A 13,314-nucleotide genomic window follows, 5' to 3' on the forward strand; every position below is an offset into this window, starting at 1 on the left:
AGATGGAGCCCAGGAATCTGCATTTACCAAGTGCTGCCCCTCCCCCATGCTCTATGAAACACTGCTGGGAACACTAAATTCAGCATTTGGGGTCCATTTTCTGGCCAGGCAAGGGGAATGCAAGGTCACAGTGCAGGGACGAAGCATTGGACAGAACTTGATACAATCTAGGCTCAGCCACGCACCAGCTGTGTGACCCTGAGAGAGAAATGTCTCCCCTCTGGGCCTTCCTCGCCTCCTCTCCAGAATAAGGGTGTAAACAGCAGTCTTCTGGCCAGCTGTCAAGAGGCTGGCACTGGGCGTGAGCCTAGTGACATTAACTGCAATGAGGCACTGTTGTTTCTTAGGAGAGACACAGGCCTGCTGGTAAGGAGTGTCGGAGCCACAGACGCAGTACAGACAGACAAGCCACCCAGAGGGGGACGGACGCCAAGATAAGATGGGGGAATGTGTACGTGGCCATGAAGCACCTGCAGGCTCGTGCTGGAGCAGCCAGGGCCACGCTCAATGGACAGCTAGATGGACCCCAGCACTGAGCAGCGCCCAGCTCTGTCACTGACCCCGCACCACAAGCTGAGGGGAGAAAGCACGTCTTTGATCAGGCCACCAGGAAGAAGTACAGGCCAGAGAAGCAGCTGCCATGCTCACAAAGGCAGGGCTCAAACCCAGGCCCAGTCAGGTCTCTGACCTTTCAGGTGCATGGACACCATCCGCTATCTGGACCCCTTCCCAGAAGAGTGTTTTCAAATGGGATCAAACCAGGAGGAGTCAAAGGAAGTCAATTACTGCCAAGCCTGGCTAAGAATACAACAATTAAGAAGCTATGATACAAGACCTCCCGCCGTAGTGCAATGGGATCAGCAGCGTCTGGGGAACGCTGGGATGCGGGTTTGATCCCCAGCCCGGCACAGTGGGCCAAGGATCCAGCGTTGCGCTGCTGGGGCCTGGGCCTCGACGGTGTGGCTGGGATCTGATTCCTGCCCTGGGAATTCCATGTGCCGCAGGGTGGTCAAAAAAGAAAAGAAAAGGGAAAAAAAAAAAAAAAAGTCTGTAATATAGTCACCTCTGCATTCCTAGATGAAAGCCATGAGTAGCCAGGTGGAGGGGAGTCTCATAATGACTGCTCTGCATGTCGTGATGGGCAGAGGTGTCTGCGGCAACAGAAATACTATATGACAACCTAGAGGGTTTCTATTGGTGACCCAGGCCCAGCTGCCACTCCTCCTTTGACTGCACCTACACTGATGCCTAGAGGTGATGTTAATTAGGGTAAACAAAGATGTCATTTTTTTCCCATCCAAATTCCTGGGCCCCTGAGGGGACCATCCAAAGACTGTGCTTGGGGGGCCTGGGAGCTACACCCCTGCCTCAGGGGGGCCCTGGGCTCTCATCCCCTCTGCTTTCTGCCCATTTCCTCCCTCCACCATCCGACATGAGCATTGGAAAGGGTTCTTACCAGGAAAGCTTGAAGGCATATTCTGGGGCATGGTTTAGGTGTTTGGATTTTTGTTTAAAAAAATCAACGTCAGGGACAAGAGAACTATTATGAAAGACATGTGACATCCACGCACGCCGGCCTTGCACATGCCAGCATGTGACCTTAGAGATTAACTTGAGTCAGAAGTGGCTGGAGGACATCAGAGAGCAGAGGGGGCGACTTTGGCTTCTGACATGGCCCACATGAGGTGAAGCAGAACAAGGCATCTGCCTCTACATCGCCAGCAGAGAACAGAGTCCCAGGTAGGCACCTGCCTCTGCTCCGGACCCCTAGCCATGTCCGCTCTTCTCCCTGGGCCCCAGTTTCCTCATCTGCAAAGTGGGTCTAGTAACTCTTAACAGCAAGGCTGCAGTGAGGGTTTCAGTGAGACTGAGATTTAAGCGTGAGAAGGGGCAGAGGACTGGAGGTGAGGCTCCAGGTGGGGGTGCGGCAAGAGAGTGGGAAAAGGGGTCAGCAGGGCCCAGGCTGAGGCAGGTGTTGAATGCCAGGTAATGAGCACTTGGTGATCCTGGTGGCAGTGGCAAGTGGTGAATGCTGGTGGGGTTAGGGTCTGGGAGGGGGCTTTTTCTGGTGTTGGATGACTTAGGAGATGAGGGTGGGAGGCCAGGGGAGAGCTGCTGGAGAACCCAGGGAGCCACTTCAAAGGGCAGGAGACGGAGGACAGAGGTGAGAAGGTGGCAAAGAGGCCAGATACTCTGGGCCAGAGGAGACGACACACAGAGAGACCCCACTCTAGCCTCGGGCCCAGGCAGCCACTCACAGCCTTTCTTGAGGTGACCTCGCTGGCCTCATCTGTCAAACGGAAAGAGGAAGAGAGAAAGTGGCCGCGGAAGGCCCAGCCACCTACAGAGAGCAAGAACCCTGCCTGGCAGGGCCGGGGTGATAACGCAAGCGAGCTGCCCTTGACCGCAAAATTTAAGGGGGTGCCCCCAAACTCAGTAATCAGGAACAATGATGTTTTAATGCAACATTTAAAAACAAACGTGGAACATTTTTAAATAGGATAAATAATGGCACTGTGTGCTAAGCTGTATTAGAGCCTGAGGCAGAAAGGAAAAAAGACCAGTAATACAGATCTGGTCTTTATTGAAAATGTTGACATATTGTTCCTCATGGATTTTTTTTTTTTTCCCATTTCTTTCTTTTTTTTTTGGTCTTAGCTTTACTGAGATCTAATTCACGTATGGTGCAATTCACCTATTTAAAGCGTACCATTCGGCAGTTTTTAGTATATTCACAGGGCTGTGCATGGTCACCACAATCTATTTTAGGATGTCTTCAGCGACCCCAGGAGAAGCCCTGCCCCCTAACTACACTCCAGCCCCTCCCCGCCCCAGCCCCTGGCAACCACTAATCTACTTTCTGTCTCTATGGATTTGCCTTTTCTGAACATTTCATATAAAGGGAATAACATAAAACATGGTCCTTAGCTTTCTGCATTCAGCATGTTTTCAAGGTTCATCCATTGGTTTTGATTTTATTTTATTTTATTTATTTATTTATTTTGTCCTTTTGCCATTTCTAGGGCCACACCTGTGGTTCCCCAGGCTAGGGGTCTAATCGGAGCTGTAGCCACCGGCCGGCCTATGCCACAGCCACAGCAACTTGGGATCCGAGCCACGTCTGCAATCTATACCACAGCCACTGAGCAAGGCCAGAGATCGAACCTGCAACCTCATGGTGCCTAGTCAGATTTGTTAACCACTGAGGCATGACGGGAACTCTGGTTTTGATTTTTTAATATTTGAATGTAAATATTCATCTTGATTGCTGAGCTCTGGGGCACTCCCTTAACTTCCGTACCTGGGCAAGTGCCTCCCATACCTCATCTCAGCCCTGGGCTGGATCCCTGCAGACCAAACCCCAAATTGAGAGCTCGGATCTGTTCACACTATACCCAGGAGCTGAGGAGATCCACACAGAGTGGTGGAAATGGGTCCCAACAAAGCCCCACTCCCCCTGTGGTGCCTCTGCCTCCACTTGTGCTGAGAAATTCTACTGCAACTCCTGCTTTGGAGTGAGCATTTATTGAGCTCTAGCTGTATACACCACGTGTCACCTCCCCACACACTGGGCTCAATTGGCAGCCCCTTCATTCTCTTTCCTCAGATAGTCATGGCTCACCTACCCAGGCAGCAAGCAAGCGTGGTGGCAGGAGTCAGAGGGCCACGGAGACAGGTTCATTTCCGCTGCTCCCTGGCTGTGCAGCTCTGGGCAAGACACTCATCCTCTCTAAGCCTTGGTTTCCTCGTCTGTTAAATGGGACACACAGGGTGCCCTCCTCACAGGGCTGTCGGGAGGAGACAATAAGCATCCTTGGTGAACTTGCCATAGTAAATTACATATTCTCAGCAGGCACCAGACCAAGGATGTTCTGAGCATGGTGTCTGTCATCTGATGCTCTAGCTGTCCCAGAAGGCAGGCAAGGAATGTCCCTTTTTTTTTTTTTTTTTTTAAGGGCCTCACCAGGGACATATGGAAGTTCCTAGACTAGGGGTCAAATCAGAGCTGCAGCTGCCAGCCTACACCACAGCCACGGCAACATGGGATCTGAGCCCCATCTGCAACCTACACCACAGCTCATGGCAACACCAGATCTTTAACCCACTTGAGTGAAGCCCAGGATCAAACCTGAATCCTCATGGATACTAGTCAGATTTGTTACTGCTGAGCCACAACGGGAACTCCAGGATGTCCCATTTTACAGATGAGGAATCAGAGACTCAACGAAGTTAAGTCTGCTAGGCGTCCTGAGAAGCAGTGGGCACGCCCAGCCCTGGCGTCCCCTCCACATAAAGTTTAGTGACCAAGTCTGAGGCCTTTACGGGAAGGGATGAGGCCGGATGGCCTGGAAAGGCAGAGGGGAGTGCTGGCCAGCTCAGGACATGGGGAAGCCAGTTCTGATCCCAGCTGTGCTGCCAAAGGCCCATGCAACCATCTCCAGGTCACAGTCTCCCCACCACTGCCTCCCACCCCGGCCCCACACCCAGCTTCAACAGCTAGTACCTTCTTTGATCCAACACCTGACTGGCACTCTGTAAGAGCTCCCTTGAAAAGGGGAGGTCGTGGTTAATATTGTCAAATGTCTAGAGGGCATGAGTTTCCTCATAGGGAAAATGAGAACCGCCTGGGGCTGCTATACAGGAATAAGATCATATACCCCAAGTGTGCGGAGGAGCCCCTGACTCACGCTCAGCCTCCAAATCTGTGGCTCAGGTGCCCCAACACTCCCCATACTCTGTGCCGTGAGCTGCGAAGGTGACCTTGCACCTTGGTGTCCCCACCTGAGGAAGGAACCCACTTCATAGGCTGTTGAGAGGCCTTGACGGCTCAGGGCAGCCACAGCAGGCAGCCTGGCCCTTGGTACCCCGAAAAGCCTTACGGAACAAGAGCCATCGCCCAGAACCCACAGGGGGAGAGGGAGGTCTCAGCTGCCCACATGCCTTCTCAGGTGGAACCATCCAGGGGCGTCAATCTGACCTTCACCCCAGGGGCTCTGCTCTGGCAAACTCCTTGGCCAGGTACCTATCCTGCCCAGGAGGAGGCTGCTCCCAGCACAGACGCCCACCCTTCCTTTGGCCAAAGCTGCACGCCCAGCCACCAACGACCACTGTGACTCTTCCTATTCGGGCTTCCTCCCTCTCCTGGCCAGCACCCAGCTCACTTGCCCGCCTCAAAGTTACCAGGCCACCCTGAGAACACAGGAGGCCAGGTGCACGGCAGGGTGGCCCAGTGGAAGGTCCTGGGTGGAGGGTTTGGGAGGGGCTGGGGCCATGTCTGGCTCTGCCAAGGATGGGCCTAGAGACCCGGGCCTGGTTGACTTCAATGGCCTTGGTTTCCTTATCCGTAAACTGTGGCTGAACTGCCTTGCCTCTGTGGGTTGCTGTAATGGCCACTGAGGCAAGAGCTTAGGGCAGGACCTGGCAGCAGGTGGATTTCAGTAAACACCAGTTCTTAATTTATCATCATCCCTAATTAGATATCTTAATTAAATATTCCATTATATTACATAGCAGACCTGGATACAACTGTAAGAAAGAAAAATCCATTACCCTATAGGACAGCTGGGATGAATGATAAGTGATAAAAAGGTTATCTGATCCCACTCTGGTAAATATTTACGTAGGGAAAATACTCCAGGAAGATATACCCCAAACTGCTTCATTTATTTCTCCTTTCCCCTCCCTGAATTTTCTAACTACTCCATAGTGGATATTTATCAATGGTGTGATGCAAAATAAAAGAATGGAAAAACGAAATTGAGGCAATTTCCAAGTATTTTGCATAACATTGAGACCTGGAGCCTTGGGATATAGAGCCAGCCTTGGAGAAAGCCTGGGAAAGAGCAGAGTCTGGCCAAGGTCACAGAGCAAGGTCCTGGGGCAACCAGGCCTGAGCCTGGCTCTCCAGACACCTAGACCTGGGGTCCTCTCTACTGGCATCATGCTGGTTCATTCTCCTAATCTGATGAGGTAGGCCGGCCTCCTGGTTAAGAGTCTGGCTCTGGAATCAGGCTGCAGGTCCCAGCAGGGCCATGAGCTACATGACCTTGAGCACGGTGCTTAACTTCTGTGGGCATCAGTTTCCTCCTCTGCACGATGAGAATCAGACTTGCAGCATGACACAGGGGTTTTGTCAGGGTCAAATAAGATAATGCATGTAAAGCACTTTTGTACTACGCCTACCAAAGAGTAGGTACTTTAGGCCCTATTATTATTATTATCATCATTATTATTATTACCAGGATCAGCATTTGGAATCTAGAAATATCATAAAGAGTTTTGTAGGGCATGGAATGCTCACTCAACAGGCACAGGGAGGAAACTTAGACTTGGGTACTAGGGAGCCATGGCAGGTGTTTGAGCAGGAGAGGAGCAGCATGACTCTGCAACTGCACAGGGCTGGCAGCCAGGGACTGTCTCTGCCAAGGTCCCCCATTACAGGTCCCACATCCTTGGCAGTTCTCCCTGTGCTGCTGGGCAAAAACCACAGTGCAACTCCCACAGGCTATAGCCCTGCCACCTCTGGCCTTGCCCATCTCCTGGGTGCCAGCTGGGCTGGTGAACATCAAGTGATCAACAAGCAGGGGGACTTGAAGCAGCCCACACAGCCTCACACGTGATGGCTAGGCGACCCAGATGCCTGGCAGGGGCCACAGGGTACTAGAGGAGCAGTGGCCCCTACTGCTCCATGAACACTGGTTTCCAGTCAAGCCTAGCTCCTACTTTGCTGTGTGACCTTGGGAAAGTCCCTTCTCATCTCTGAGCTCAAGTCTGCCCCTATGCAAAGAAGATCTTAATTGCTTCCTATGCTGAGGGGCTGCCAGAGAGCTGCAACACCATAAAACAACAATGGTTTCCTCTGACCACACTCCCACAGTGTGTCAGGAGACATGGCTGAGTGTTTCTGGTATGTTCATTCACTAAATCCCACACTCTAGAAGTGGGTCCCTGTGCTGTTCCGATGTATGTTTTCCTTTTTAGGGCCACACCCGTGCATATGGAGGTTCCCAGGCTAGGAGTTGAATCAGAGCTATAGCTGCTGGCCTACGCCAGAGCCACAGTGACATGGGATCCGAGTTGTGTCTGCAATCTCTATCACAGCTCACGGCAGCGCCGGATCCTTAACCCTCTGAGAGAGGCCAGGGATCAAACCCACAATCTCATGGCTCCTAGTTGGATTCGTTCCTGCTGCGCCACTATGGGAACTCCTATTTATTTTTTACTTCTTTATTTTTTCTTGGAGTTCCCATTGTGGCTCAGTGGTAACAAGCCCAACTACCATAAATGAAGATGCAGGTGTGATCCAGGCCTTGCTCAGTGGGTTAAGGATCCAGTGTTACTGTGAGCTGTGGTGTACGCAGACACGGCTCAGATACTGAGTTGCTTTGACTGTGGTGTAGGCCAGCAGCTACAGCTCCGATTTGACCCCTAGCCTGGGAACTTTCATATGCTGCATCTGCGGCCCTAAGAAGACAAATAAATAATTTTTTTTTTTTTTTTTTTTTATGGCTACACCTGCAGCATATGGCATAAGTTCCCGGGCTACAGCTGCTGGCCTATGCCACAGCCACGGCAACATGGGATCCGAGCCGTGTCTGCAACCTATACCACACCAGATCTTTAACCCATTGAGCAAGGGCAGGGATTGAACCCCCATCCTCATGGATACTAGTCAGATTCTTAGCCTGCTGAGCCACAATGGGAACTCAACCTCCATATTTAAAAGGAATAGAGAAGGCTTAAGTCTCCTTAGAGCAAAATCTCCAATCCTGTCCTCTTCCTCTTTTCTAAGAGGTAACTGCTATCAATCAGGAGGGGCCCCCACACCTGTTTTCTCTGAGGTTACAGCCAAACTTACACCTGAATGGAAATCTCACAGGGCCTCTCTCCTGCCCTCCCAGACACGCATCCTTTCATCTTTCCACTCACCCTTCCCTCCTTTCAACTACAAATTATCCTATTATACCAGTGGATTTCAACTGGGGCTGACCTTGCCCCTGTGGGGACAACTAGCAATGTCTAGAGACAGTTTGCGCTGTCACAACTAGGGGTCATCTGGTGGGTAGAGGCCAAGGATGCTACAATGCCCAGGCCAGCCCCCACCACAAAGAATCATCCAGCCCCACATGCTAGTAATGCCAAGGCTGAGCAGCTCTGGATCACACATACCCTGAAACCGGCTCGCTTCACTCCACACCAGGTTGGGGAGAGTTTCCTATGTCGATATACCAGTTCCAGCACTCAGTAAACACTGACTGAGCACCTAGTGTATGCCAGGCCTTGTTCTAGCATGGGGCCACATCGACACAAGCAAAGCCCAGGCACTCAGAGTGTTGCCATCCTCTTGGGAGACAAGACACATGGGTGTGCAGGACCTGGGTAGATCTCCCTCCTGCTTTTTTTTTTTTTTTTTTTTTTTAATGGCTGCACCTGCAGCATATGGAAGTTCCCGGACCAGGGGCTGAATCTGGGCAGTAACTGCAACCCACACTGTAGCTACAGTAATGCCAGATCTTTAACCTGCTGTGCCTCCGCAGCAACATGAGCCACCACAGTTGGATTCTTAACCCCCTGCGCCATGGTGGGAACTGCCCCCTCCTGCTTTGTAATTGCTGTAGAGCATCTCTGGCAGGGATGGCTGACCATTCATTGGCCAAAACCTTCCTGATAGACATTTGGCCTCTTTTCAACTTTGTTTTTGTTTGTCTGTTTCGGCTGCGCCTGCAGAATACAAAAGTTCTGGGGCCAGGGATTGAACCCACGCCACAGCAGCAACCCGAGCCACAGCAGTGACAATACTGCATCCTTAACCTACTGCTCCATAAGGGAACTCCCCTGTTTTCATCTTTGATGCAACACACCCCATCACCAAGGAACATGCCTTCTTGTGTCCACGAGTGAGAGGCACCCCAGGGCCTTGCTAATGCTTCAGCAGGCTCCCCTGGAAGCTTGCTAGTCTCATCCCAGAGGCATACAAGTATACAATCAGAGCCAGTATTTTCACCAGACCCCATGCATTCCCATTCAAACTTGAGAAGCACAGCTCCACTCTAAGTAGCTACCCCAAAGCAGTCAGCTGGCTCAAGGGCTGCATATCCTCTATATTTCAGCAGAAACCGAAAAAAGTGCCCTCCAACAGACCTTCCTGGCACCTGTCTGCAATTCCCTGTATGTTACAGTTTTTGCTGAATTGATGATTCTTTCCATTTTCCAGATGTGGAACCTGAGGCTTGACAACCAGATCCCAGGGCTGACGATTTCTAAAGCCTCTCCTGGGTCTGGCTTTCAGGGTTTGGCCACATCCTGGGCACGTTCCATGCTGGCTTCCTGCCTAGGCCCCCTGGCTCTCAGAAAGCAGTTCAGAGTTGAGGGGTGGGGGGTGGGGGGGCAGAAGGGCTACAGCTCACCCAGCAAAGGGAGGTGTCCCGCAAGAGAAAAGAGGCTCTGAAGAAAGGGGGGTGGGAGCTTCTGCGAACAGCACCAGAGAGACTGCTCTGTGCCCATTCATGTCCAGTCATCCAGGACAAAGGACCAGCTGGAGCACAGGGCCAAGGTGCCCTTTAATGCACGGAAGGGAACGCCAGGGCTCCAGGATAAGGACAAGGGGGGAGAGGGCTCTGGAGCCCAGGAGTTGGTAAGGACTAAACTTTGCTCTCACTAGCTGCACATCTTTTTTGTGTTTTTGTTTTGTTTTGTTTTTTTGCTTTTTAGGGCCACACCTGCAGCATATGGAAGTTCCCAGGCTAGGGGTAGAATCAGAGCTACAGCTGCTGGTCTATGCCACAGCCACAGCCACTCCAGATACAAGCCCTATCTGCAACCCTAGCTGTACATCTTAGCCTCAGTTTCCTCTCCTGAAAAATGGGCTTAGGCCACCCACTGCAGAGAGCTGCTGTGAAGACTCCTTGCAGATGGGTCAACCAATGGCAGCCACCATCTGGAGCACCACCCGGAGCCCTGCCTTAGGCTGGTGCTGCTCTGCAGTGCTCAACTTATTGCCGCCTCATGACAATCAACTGCGCTCATTCTCCCCACTTGACAGAGGAGGAAACTGAGGTTCAGAAAGGTATGTGCCCTCCCTTCAACATACACTGAGCTATGGCCTTGGACCTACCTTGCAGGGTCAGATTCCTCATCAGAATCCTGCCTCTGGAATGCTGTGTGCCCCTGGGCAAGCTGCTTTGCCTCTCTGACCCTCAGCTTTCAAAGCAGTGAAATGCGACCACAGGCAGAGACCAGAGATAGGAAGCTGCCCTGCAAACGAGAGAACATACTGAACATTCCCTCCTCCAAGCTCCATGCTGTCATGCCCGCAAAGACCCAGCCTAGGAAGACCTGTCACCTGTGGGCAACCCTGAGCTTTCCTGTACTCTAGGTCTGACACGGGTGAGAAGTCAGGCAAACCTGGTGTGGCCCCCAGGGAGGAAAAACCACTTACTTAAGGTCACATGGCTGGCAAGCAGTGGAGAGCAGGGCCAGGCAGCAAGAAGTGGGGTGTCTAACCTGAGCAGGGCACAGGCAGCAGTCAGAGTGGCTTTGAGGGCCAGGGTGGGGCTGGCAGGTGCCAGAGCGGCGGCCACCAGGAGCAGGCAGATCTGTGATGCCCAGGTCACTCCTACTGGCCCTCAGCGGCAGGGCCTCTTTGAAGGATCCCTCAGTCCCAGGATGTGCCTGCCTCCCCCCACAGGCTCCTCCTCCCTCTGGGCCCAGCCTGCCACCTGCCTGCGCATTGGCAGTGGACACCACCTCTCTGGGACATCAGAGCTTCTCTCTGCGGCCAGAGCTCAGGCCTTCCAGGCTCTGCCTCTCTCTATGGCTAGTCTTGTCCCATCCTTTGGAAACTTCTCTCATCCCTGTGGCCAGAGGGTGCAGCGACCACAGAAACCTGACCACGTCACGCGCCGTCTAAGCCCTTCTGTGAGCCCTTGACCTCAGAGTGATACTCCAGCTCCTCCCCACGGCTTATGAGGACAACATCCAGGAGGAGTTCAAGGTGAGGCACACATGGAATTCAACTTTTCAGGAGCCACGTTAAAAAGTTAATAAGAAAAAGGTGACATTAAACTTTTTTATGGCCCCACCCAGGGCATATGGAAGTTCCCAGACTAGGGGTCAAACTGGAGCTACAGCTGCCAGCCTACACCACAGCCACAGCAACGCAGGCTCGGAACTGCATCTGCAACCATGGAAATGCCGGATCCTTAACCCACTAAGCAAGGCCAGGGATCGAATCCATATCCTCAAGGACACCATGTCAGATATTAACCAGCTGAGCTACAATAGGAACTCAGACATTAAACTTAATAATAGATTTTATTTCACCCAATACATCCTAAATATTATTAACTAACATAAAAATGATATTGATTGATTGATTTGTTTTTTTTAAGCGCTCCAGGAACAGCATGTGGAAGTTCCCAGGCTAGTGGCCGAATCAGAGCTGCAGCTACTGGCCTAAACCACAGCCACAGCAATGCAGGATCTGTGGCATGTCTACAACGTGCATCACAACTATGCCAGATCCGTAACCCACTGAGGCCAGGGATTGAACCTGCATCCTCATGGATACTAGAGGATTTGTTACCACTGTGCCACACGGGAATTCCCATAAAAATGATTAGTGAGACATTTTACTTTCTTTTTTTCCCTGAGTACTAATTCCGTGAAATCGGGCTACCATCAGTGCACCACAATTTGGATGATAAAATTTTTGGTGGAAATACGTGGTCTGTAGTTAGAGTTCATAAAATGTACAGCTGAAAAATTACAGTCACATCCCCAAATAGTTCTATCTGCCTTTAAAAGTTTTCCAAGAACAAAATGGAGTATTTTGTTCGGACATCTAAATTTAAATTAATATAAACAATTCAGTTCTTCCTCTATGCTAGCCACATTCAAGGGCTGATGGCTCCCCGAGTAGACACACAGGTTAACTCCTTAATTGTCTGGTCCCCGGAGCCCTCTCATGCCTCCTTTCCAGTCCTGTCCTAGACACAGGTGAAGTTTCTAAGCTCGCCCTCAGCCTCTGTCTCCACGATTGATCCATGCCCTTCCTCAACAGTCCCCACTTCCTGCTGGGAACCAGAGCCTGGTACACAGAAGGCACCCAAGTGTGCACCTGAGGCTTACTCAAGTATACCATACAGCTTGCCTCCTCCAGGAAGGCTTCCGTGATGCCCTAGCTTGGTGAGTGTTCTCCTGGGCTCTTAACAGCCCTCTGCTCTCATCTCCTGGGCAACCTCCTCCAAGGGTAGGAACTGGGTCTTGTTCACTGCTATATTTTCAATGCCTAACCTGAAGATTGGTATTACAGTAGGTGCTTGATTTATAGATTTTATTATAGTATGTAAATATATAATGTAGTATGTATTATACACTATAGTAAGTATATAAATAGTAATATATAAATACACACTATAGTAAGTATATAAACATATAGTATATAAATATAGGTGCTAAATTTATAGAATTCACCTGAGAAATAGTAATGACTTAGGTTGAAAAGCCCCACAGGACCAGTTTTGCCTGTTTTAGTTCAGGGCTCTTTCATCCCTGCAAAAGTGCTACTAACAGGCACAGCTCCATTTACACACCAAGCACTAGGCTAAACACTCTGCAGGACTGAGAGAGGGAAAGTGAGGCTCAGACAGGTGAGGGCTTGACCTGTGTTCAAATCAATGATTTGGAGGCTCAAAACTCTTACTGATCCAAAGAAGTTACACATGGAAGAGGAGGTTTGCACTACATACGGCAAATAAGACATCTGTATCCAGAATATATAAAGAGCCCTGGGAAATCAATAAGAACAAGACAGGCAATGCATCAGGAAAGAGGGCAAATATGAAGAGACACTTAATCCAAGAGGTTATCTAAATAGTCATTAACCATACAAAAGGGTGCTCACTCTCATTATCCAGCAGGAGAAATAATACAAAATAAAAGCACAGTGTGGAGTACTGTATATCTGAATGGCTCAAGAGGAAAAAAAAAAAAGGATATTACAAGTGCTGACAAGGAATGTGATACAACCAGAACTTTCATGTTCCACAGGTGGGAGAGTAACCTGGCACAATCACTTTGGGAAAACTCTGGCATAAGAGACAACAGCTGATCTCGCACCTTCTCTGTAACCTGGCAGTTCCACTGTAAATCAGAAATGTATCATCCACCAAGGGGATATGTCAACATGTTCCTGGCAGCACTATTTGCAACCACTCCTAACTGGAAACTCATCAACTGCCCATTAACGAGAGGATGAATAAATAAGTAAATACAAATAAATATATCATACTGAACAACCAGGGGAGAGAACAA

At 50.5% G+C, this 13,314-nt stretch overlaps 1 long non-coding RNA gene across 2 annotated transcripts; it reads left to right on the forward strand.

Annotated features, from left to right (window-relative positions):
• LOC106505959 lies at positions 1,632-13,081 on the forward strand. 2 transcript variants are annotated; one of them, XR_001300894.2, is made up of 4 exons: positions 1,632-1,740; positions 10,688-10,993; positions 12,062-12,186; positions 13,051-13,081. It is a non-coding gene; the product is annotated as an uncharacterized LOC106505959 (long non-coding RNA). The 2 variants fall into 2 exon arrangements; XR_002338330.1 differs by lacking the exon at positions 13,051-13,081 and having other exon boundaries at positions 12,062-12,605.

Source organism: Sus scrofa, chromosome 14, assembly GCF_000003025.6.
Source record: "Sus scrofa isolate TJ Tabasco breed Duroc chromosome 14, Sscrofa11.1, whole genome shotgun sequence".
NCBI lineage: Eukaryota > Metazoa > Chordata > Mammalia > Artiodactyla > Suidae > Sus > Sus scrofa.